Genomic DNA, 10,875 nt, shown 5'->3' with positions numbered 1-10,875 from the left:
TCTTTCCAACATCACTTTAAATAAAGATGAAACCTCCGTATTAGAGAAAGGATTAGGATACGCTCTAACTACTAAAATTGATAAATTCAATCTTGAGAGAGATCTCCAAAGTTTTTTTCGTAAAATTAGATTGAATTACTTCTTCAAAGACAAAGACCCTAAAGATAGGTCCCTCAACAAATCAGGACTTAGACCGAAATCAGATTGGACACCATCGATCAATATGGTCCATAAAAAAGTAGATCTCTTTGAACAAGTTGTCGAAAAGAACATAGCTGACCTACTGAAACACCCTTTTGGTGGCACCCATAATCTTAGTAAAACGGAGAGTGTAGCCCTGAAAAGACTTGAAAATAACAATGAACTGACAGTAAAACCAGGAGACAAAGGGGGCAGCATAGTCCTTATGAATACAGATGACTATGAGAGGAGAATGATGATTTTGTTGAATAACCAAGAACATTACTGCAAATCTAACAGGGAAGAATGGAATTCATTGATTTTAAAGGTGGGAACGCTACTAGATCAAGCTAAGGAGGATGAAATCATTTGTCAAGATGAGTACAGATTTCTAAAAAATGAAACCCCAATTATCCCCGCACTATACGGACTCCCAAAGGTCCATAAAGACCTTAGTAAACCCCCGATGCGGCCCATTGTATCCTGTATTAACTCAATAACGGAACCGCTGAGTAAATACGTAGACAAATTCTTGCAACCCCATGTCACCTCACAAAAAGCATACATCAGAGATACCACCAGTATGATAGAAAAGGTAGAAGGTCAACCCTTTAACTCCCAACTCCAATGGTTAGTGACATTAGATATAGAGGCCCTCTACACTAACATCCCACAAGATGATACCATCAAAATGTTAGAGGGCCTCCTAAATACAGGTGATGGGGATTTAGATACCCATGCAAGCTTCATAATAGAATGCACTGATATTATTCTTAAAAATAACATCTTCCTTTTCAAAAAAGATCTCTACAAACAGATCAAGGGCACCAGCATGGGAGCCACCTGTGCTCCCAGCCTGGCATGCCTGTATGTGGCCAATTTTGAGAATAGACATATCTACAACAGTGCGGCTCCCTTTTTCGAAAATATAACTTCCTGGTCAAGGTTCATTGATGATATTTTCTTTATTTGGACCGGAACCGAGGAAACTTTGATTGATTTCATTACATGGTTGAACTTAGGCGACCCAAACCTACGTTTCACCAGTAAGTACAGTAAGGAGACAATTGAGTTTTTAGATATCAGCATCAGAGATAATAATGGCAAATTAGAAGTAACATTATACACAAAACCCACGGACCGCAATACACTTTTGCACTACAAGAGCAACCACCCCAAAAGCCAGAAAGATAACATCCCTTTTGGGCAATATTTACATATTAGACGTAATTGTACCAACCTACATGACTTCAATAAACATGCGGATGATTTATCAAAAAAACCTAGGGAGAGAGGTTACCCAAATCAGCTGATAAAAAAAGCCTACAAGAGGGCCAAGTATTATAACAGAGACTCCCTCTTCTTTAAAAATAATGAAGTGACAAGGAAAACACATGAAAAACTGATATTTGTCACAAACTATACTGTAGCAAGTAATAAAGTGAAGAACATAATCAATAGGAATTGGTCATTGCTCAATGACAGAGATGGTACAAAAATGGAGAAACCCATGTTCAGTTTTAGAAGGAACAGAATGGTAAGGAACTGCTTAGTACACACATACAAAGAAGATAGAAGAGAAAATCAAACTACCATAGATGAAAAACCTCTACCAACAGGAAATTTTTCTTGCAATATGTGTACTAATTGTGATACTCAAATGAAGATAAACAGAGTAACACATAATGGTGTAACACACACCATAAAGAGTTTCATTAACTGCAAAACCAAAAATTTAATCTATCTAATTTTATGCCCATGTCAAAAAGCATATATAGGCGAAACATCGCGAGAAATAAAAACTCGGATCACTGAGCATAAATCGGCAATTAGGACTAAGAAAAAAACAGCTCCTCTTGTTGAACACTGGCTTACCCACAACCATAGATTAGAAGATTTAAAATGGTGCGGGATAGAAGTAATACAACAAAGCATGAGAGGCGGCAATATTCAAATAAAAAGGAAAAAGAGAGAACAATTTTTTATGTCCCTGTTTAATACTTTTAGGACTGGCCTGAACAATAAAGAAGACTGGGAAAAACTACTGTAAAGAGGCATATATGTTTATTACACATGGTATAGACATATTGTACACTGACTGAGGACATATTGCAGTGCATGATTCATAAACCGAATATATATGATATAATTTCAGCTTTATTTAAAGAATGTGAATAGAACTTTATGCCACAGTTTTGCACTACGATGGGATCGAAAGATCAACCTTATCATAGAGATGATGGACATAAAGTGTTGTCAAATACTGCTGGGCACTCAACATCTCTTGACTGTATTTATGTGATATATAATTCTTGTAACGCTGTGTTATGTGAACTGTTGGCCATATAACATCATATTTCTGTGCTTTGGCGATCGAAAATTTTAGTAATACTGTTTTTTTTAACTGTTTACATCATTACAATGCTGTTTACCGATATAAGAAAGGATTCAAAAAATGTAAAAAACACGTTGCATTGAAAATAGTCCATACTTAAAGGGCATCACAATGCATAATAGTTTGTTATAAACATCAGTGTACATTGCATCTCATTCCAAATAGGCAAAACGAATAAAACATTGTAGCCCAGTAACAGAAGGTTAATGATTAGGTTGAACCCCAATCCAAAATGGCGACTGATATCACAAGACGGCCGAAATTTTCAATCATAAAATCTAGACCACGTTATTGTCTTCTAAACACAAATTGATTATTGAATTAGAATTCATCGTTTAATATAGAGATGTAAAGTGGTAAAATACAATATAGCCGAATAAACAGAAAATACTTCCGGGTCAGCAACGACGCTGTATTAATTCATAAGAAAGAATATCGTAGCTGTGCATTCTTTTAAACATTTTCAAACAATATTATAGTACATCTCGAGTAAATTAATCGAGAATAAGACAATGCAATTACTGCCAAAATTGAGAAAGTACTTGGCTAGCGTCTTAAATTAACTTCCGGGTTGACGTAGACAGAGTCAGCATAAAACCGGAACGAGAGGGTATTCCGAACATTACCCCATGGAAACCCAGACACAGAGGAGCAGGGAGGCCGTATCATCCTAACAAGGTCTGTAAATGCAACAAATGCTTCACGTGCCCTCGCCCGTATTGCCGAGATGCAAGCTTTAAAATGCTGCTTATCAAGCGGTAGCCCTATAATGTCGGTTCATATTAAAAATTCTGGTCAGAGTCTTTAAACAATACGGGACTCCGCAACCTCTTAAAGAAGCTTAATGATTATGATCGCACCCTGAATAACTGCCTGCATAACTGCTTAAGACGTCAGCACGAGTTGTATAAAACCGTTACAGGGTCACGTTGATGTATAACTAGTAATACTATTAGAACACGTTAAAAGAAAACATTTTTTAAGGACTTGCCACAAAAAATGAACGTGTAAAAAGTGAGTGCAAAAGCAATACCATCACTATCAGTTTTACGTAACAAATAGATATACGTAAACCTTAGAACCAGCACACAAACTAAGAAACTGTGGTGGCGCTGAAAATTATAACGTCTCATAATACTTTGTAACACTGAGAGATTTGCACAAGGGATTAATGCCTTGCAAAATTAATTAATCCAACAGGCAAGAGAGACCGTCTCCCTAAATATTCAGCCTGCGATATTTCCGCCGCAGATTGAACAGAATAGATGAAAAGTTCTTCTTTTCTGGTGAGTATGAAAAACTCAACGACGAATTAGGAATGACTGAGTCATTAATAATCAGCTGGGAGAAACAACACAATGTTTTGTTTTACACCCCTTCTCTTAGTGATTCCAATTAAAAAAATGAGTCTATAATGCCATACTGGACAACAACTATAACATTAAATACCGGTGGCTCCTCTGTGCCGATATAAGAAAGAAAGTAACCCAAACAAGGTAAAGGCAAAATAAACAGCTGAGTGTAAATCAAACTGCTAATCCCTAAAAATTGGGAATTAATTGTATTAAATACAAGCATTATCCTTTTTTTAATCCCCACAAAAGGTCTTGCTTCATTTTAAAGATTCTCATCAAACCAAGACAATACTAAAAAGGAAAGTCTTGTCACCAATGAAGTCTTCAATCTCAAGGTACTTGAAGGATATGAAAGTTATGGCAATGTTGTTTTGCGCTAAAAGAAATGCGCCGAAAGAAAATAGTGATAGTTTCTTTTTGATGAATATACGGGGTGGAGACAGTGCTAATGAATGGGTGTGGACTTAGTTAAAATAGTAATCTTACATGTTGATGTACAGGATTAGGTATCTAAAACAATGTTGTTCTATTTCTAGACTTGATGTTACCTTAGTCAAAACGTCCTGAAGAAGGAGCAACCATTTAACAACCACCGAAACGCCACGTCGACTGTTGTTTTTTGACTGTTTTATGATCATGTAAATTGTTTTCTGATGATGAAATGTATTGCTTTTAATGTTTTTAACTAGAGTGTAACCCTGTATAGGGAGGTACCTAAATAAATTGCTCTATATATTTTTTTATATACACCTTAGTTCTATCTTTTTTCCTGTGTCACCCATTGGTACTAATGTCATATGTACTTTATATAAAATCTGATTCGTATTTGGTCCCCCCCGCGATCCATACACTACACAGTTCATATACAGTAAACACATTGGTCCGACCGAATTGACCAATAACATACCACAGGGTTCCACGATATTTTTCTCTGTATTTTCTCCCCTCCCTGTGAATTGAACCAGGGGAACCTTCCAATCTAATTTTTGGTGTCCACTGCACAGCTTGTTAGCTGGGAAGGAAACTTAACATCCTATCAACCTACCTTATCATTAATGGTAAATATCGAAAGAACTCCTAATTGAGAATGGATACTTTCAAAACCAAAGGGTTTTCGGAGGAATACTTTAATAAAATCATAAATGGAACCTCCAAAAATTTTACAGCCATAATATCTTCCAATTGTGATGAAGAAAAATGGCGCGAGCTCTGGAATAGTAAGAAAAAATCCATAAGAACAGAACTACATGCAGAGTTCTTAATTGAATATTGCAAAAAAGGTCTAATTCCTAAAGGCCTACAGGTCAAAAATGAGCCGGGTATATTCATACGCCATGCTAAATTTATCGACAACTGGACTCTAATTGCAAACCGGTGCAGTAGAGACTGGATGTTGTTAATTATCGAGACAGCCAGTGAAATTCTCATTATAGAAAGAAAGGAAATAGAGGATCTGGAAACTAAACTGCAAGATAGTAATGCATTAGAAGATGCAAAGAAAAAATTAGAAGATATCCAAAAGGATGTCTCCAGCTACAGGGACTATCTACTAAATAAAAAATCGAATAAATTTAGAAAAGATGTAGCAAATTACAATCTAGAGGCAGTATATCCATATACTCAAAAAGATTTCTTTGATAGACCCAGGGAAGATTACCAGAACCGTAATCATTGGCAACAACCTAAAAGAACTTACCCTAAAAAAAGAGTCACCTTTCTAGATTCATCCTATACCAGCACAGACTCTGAAAATGAAACCAATTTAGAAAATAATGGAAGTGAAACATCTTCAAACCCCAGTTCATTGCCTTTTTTAGATCACCGCTCTCAAAGGGGCAATCAACACAGAGGGAGAGGGAGAGGGAGAGGGAATCATTACCCTCAACCTCCGCAACAAAAGAGACCATACATGAAGACACGGAGTCAATCCAAATGGGACTAGCAAAAAAGGCAGCAATAATCAATCTTTCCAACATCACTTTAAATAAAGATGAAACCTCCGTATTAGAGAAAGGATTAGGATACGCTCTAACTACTAAAATTGATAAATTCAATCTTGAGAGAGATCTCCAAAGTTTTTTTCGTAAAATTAGATTGAATGACTTCTTCAAAGACAAAGACCCTAAAGATAGGTCCCTCAACAAATCAGGACTTAGACCGAAATCAGATTGGACACCATCGATCAATATGGTCCATAAAAAAGTAGATCTCTTTGAACAAGTTGTCGAAAAGAACATAGCTGACCTACTGAAACACCCTTTTGGTGGCACCCATAATCTTAGTAAAACAGAGAGTGTAGCCCTGAAAAGACTTGAAAATAACAATGAACTGACAGTAAAACCAGGAGACAAAGAGGGCAGCATAGTCCTTATGAATACAGATGACTATGAGAGGAGAATGATGATTTTGTTAAATAACCAAGAACATTACTGCAAATCTAACAGGGAAGAATGGAATGCATTGATTTTAAAGGTGGGAAGGCTACTAGATCAAGCTAAGGAGGATGAAATCATTTGTCAAGATGAGTACAGATTTCTAAAAAATGAAACCCCAATTATCCCCGCACTATACGGACTCCCAAAGGTCCATAAAGACCTTAATGAACCCCCGATGCGGCCCATTGTATCCTGTATTAACTCAATAACGGAACCGCTGAGTAAATACGTAGACAAATTCTTGCAACCCCATGTCACCTCACAAAAAGCATACATCAGAGATACCACCAGTATGATAGAAAAGGTAGAAGGTCAACCCTTTAACTCTCAACTCCAATGGTTAGTGACATAAGATATAGAGGCCCTCTACACTAACATCCCACAAGATGATACCATCAAAATGTTAGAGGGCCTCCTAAATACAGGTGATGGGGATTTAGATACCCATGCAAGCTTCATAATAGAATGCACTGATATTATTCTTAAAAATAACATCTTCCTTTTCAAAAAAGATCTCTACAAACAGATCAAGGGCACCAGCATGGGAGCCACCTGTGCTCCCAGCCTGGCATGCCTGTATGTGGCCAATTTTGAGAATAGACATATCTACAACAGTGCGGCTCCCTTTTTCGAAAATATAACTTCCTGGTCAAGGTTCATTGATGATATTTTCTTTATTTGGACCGGAACCGAGGAAACTTTGATTGATTTCATTACATGGTTGAACTTAGGCGACCCAAACCTACGTTTCACCAGTAAGTACAGTAAGGAGACAATTGAGTTTTTAGATATCAGCATCAGAGATAATAATGGCAAATTAGAAGTAACATTATACACAAAACCCACAGACCGCAATACACTTTTGCACTACAAGAGCAACCACCCCAAAAGCCAGAAAGATAACATCCTTTTTGGGCAATATTTACGTATTAGACGTAATTGTACCAACCTACATGACTTCAATAAACATGCGGATGATTTATCAAAAAAACTTAGGGAGAGAGGTTACCCAAATCAGCTGATAAAAAAAGCCTACAAGAGGGCCAAGTATTATAACAGAGACTCCCTCTTCTTTAAATATAATGAAGTGACAAGGAAAACAAATGAAAAACTGATATTTGTCACAAACTATACTGTAGCAAGTAATAACGTGAAGAACATAATCAATAGGAATTGGTCATTGCTCAATGACAGAGATGGTACAAAAATGGAGAAACCCATGTTCAGTTTTAGAAGGAACAGAACGGTAAGGAACTGCTTAGTACACACATACAAAGAAGATAGAAGAGAAAATCAAACTACCATAGATAAAAAACCTCTACCAACAGGAAATTTTTCTTGCAATATGTGTACTAATTGTGATACTCAAATGAAGATCAACAGAGTAACACATAATGGTGTAACACACACCATAAAGAGTTTCATTAACTGCAAAACCAAAAATTTAATCTATCTGATTTTATGCCCATGTCAAAAAGCATATATAGGCGAAACATCGCGAGAAATAAAAACTCGGATCACTGAGCATAAATCGGCAATTAGGACTAAGAAAAAAACAGCTCCTCTTGTTGAACACTGGCTTACCCACAACCATAGATTTGAAGATTTAAAATGGTGCGGGATAGAAGTAATACAACAAAGCATGAGAGGCGGCAATATTCAAATAAAAAGGAAAAAGAGAGAACAATTTTTTATGTCCCTGTTTAATACTTTTAGAACTGGCCTGAACAATAAAGAAGACTGGGAAAAACTACTGTAAAGAGGCATATATGTTTATTACACATGGTATAGACATATTGTACACTGACTGAGGACATATTGCAGTGCATGATTCATAAACCGAATATATATGATATCATTTCAGCTTTATTTAAAGAATGTGAATAGAACTTTATGCCACAGTTTTGCACTACGATGGGATCGAAAGATCAACCTTATCATAGAAATGATGGACATAAAGTGTTGTCAAATACTGCTGGGCACTCAACATCTCTTGACTGTATTTTTGTGATATATAATTCTTGTAACGCTGTGTTATGTGAACTGTTGTCCATATAACATCATATTTCTGTGCTTTGGCGATCGAAAATTTTAGTAATACTGTGTTTTTTAACTGTTTACATCATTACAATGCTGTTTACCGATATAAGAAAGGATTCAAAAAATGTAAAAAACACGTTGCATTGAAAATAGTCCATACTTAAAGGGCATCACAATGCATAATAGTTTGTTATAAACATCAGTGTACATTGCATCTCATTCCAAATAGGCAAAACGAATAAAACATTGTAGCCCAGTAACAGAAGGTTAATGATTAGGTTGAACCCCAATCCAAAATGGCAACTGATATCACAAGACGGCCGAAATTTTCAATCATAAAATCTAGACCACGTTATTGTCTTCTAAACACAAATTGATTATTGAATTAGAATTCATCGTTTAATATAGAGATGTAAAGTGGTAAAATACAATATAGCCGAATAAACAGAAAATACTTCCGGGTCAGCAACGACGCTGTATTAATTCATAAGAAAGAATATCGTAGCTGTGCATTTTTTTAAACATTTTCAAACAATATTATAGTACATCTCGAGTAAATGAATCGAGAATAAGACAATGCAATTACTGCCAAAATTGAGAAAGTACTTGGCTAGCGTCTTAAATTAACTTCCGGGTTGACGTAGACAGAGTCAGCATAAAACCGGAACGAGAGGGTATTCCGAACATTACCCCATGGAAACCCGGACACAGAGGAGCAGGGAGGCCGTATCATCCTGACAAGGTATGTAAATGCAACAAATGCTTCACGTGCCCTCGCCCGTATTGCCGAGATGCAAGCTTTAAAATGCCGCTCATCAAGCGGTAGCCCTATAATGTCGGTTCATATTAAAAATTCTGGGCAGAGTCTTTAAACAATACGGGACTCCGCAACCTCTTAAAGAAGCTTAATGATTATGATCGCACCCTGAATAACTGCCTGCATAACTGCTTAAGACGTCAGCACGAGTTGTATAAAACCGTTACAGGGTCACGTTGATGTATAACTAGTAATACTATTAGAACACGTTAAAAGAAAAAACATTTTTAAGGACTTGCCACAAAAAATGAACGTGTAAAAAGTGAGTGCAAAAGCAATACCATCACTATCAGTTTTACGTAACAAATAGATATAGGTAAACCTTAGAGCCAGCACACAAACTAAGAAACTGTGCTGGCGCTGAAAAATATAACGTCTCATAATACTTTGTAACACTGAGAGATTTGCACAAGGGATTAATGCCTTGCAAAATTAATTAATCCAACAGGCAAGAGAGACCGTCTCCCTAAATATTCAGCCTGCGATAGTTCCGCCGCAGATTGAACAGAATAGATGAAAAGTTCTTCTTTTCTGGTTAGTATGAAAAACTCAACGACGAATTAGGAATGACTGAGTCATTAATAATCAGCTGGGAGAAACAACACAATGTTTTGTTTTACACCCCTTGTCTTAGTGATTCCAATTCAAAAAAGGAGTCTATAATGCCATACTGGACAACAACTATAACATTAAATACCGGTGGCTCCTCTGTGCCGATATAAGAAAGAAAGTAAACCAAACAAGGTAAAGGCAAAATAAACAGCTGAGTGTAAATCAAACTGCTAATCCCTAAAAATTGGGAATTAATTGTATTAAATACAAGCATTATCCTTTTTTTAATCCCCACAAAAGGTCTTGCTTCATTTTAAAGATTCTCATCAAACCAAGACAATACTAAAAAGGAAAGTCTTGTCACCAATGAAGTCTTCAATCTCAAGGTACTTGAAGGGTATGAAAGTTATGGCAATGTTGTTTTGCGCTAAAAGAAATGCGCCGAAAGAAAATAGTGATAGTTTTTTTTTTATGAATATACGGGGTGGAGGCAGTGCTAATGAATGGGTGTGGACTTAGTTAAAATAGTAATCTTACATGTTGATGTACAGGATTAGGTATCTAAAACAATGTTGTTCTATTTCTAGACTTGATGTTACCTTAGTCAAAATGTCCTGAAGAAGGTGCAACCATTTAACAACCACCGAAACGCCGCGTCGACTGTTGTTTTTTGACTGTTTTATGATCATGTAAATTGTTTTCTGATGATGAAATGTATTGCTTTTAATGTTTTTAACTTAGAGTGTAACCCTGTATAGGGAGGTACCTAAATAAATTGCACTATATATTTTTTTATATACACCTTAGTTCTATCTTTTTTCCTGTGTCACCCATTGGTACTAATGTCATATGTACTTTATATAAAATCTGATTCGTATTTGGTCCCCCCCGCGATCCATACACTACACAGTTCATATACAGTAAACACATTGGTCCAACCGAATTGACCAATAACATACCACAGGGTTCCACGATATTTTTCTCTGTATTTGCTCCCCTCCCTGTGAATTGAACTAGGGGAACCTTCCAATCTAATTTTTGGTGTCCACTGCACAGCTTGTTAGCTGGGAAGGAAACTTAACATCCTATCAACCTACCTTA

The sequence above is a fragment of the Lissotriton vulgaris genome, chromosome 10 (genome assembly GCF_964263255.1).
Source record: "Lissotriton vulgaris chromosome 10, aLisVul1.2, whole genome shotgun sequence".
Lineage (NCBI taxonomy): Eukaryota > Metazoa > Chordata > Amphibia > Caudata > Salamandridae > Lissotriton > Lissotriton vulgaris.
This window is presented reverse-complemented; position numbering follows the sequence as displayed.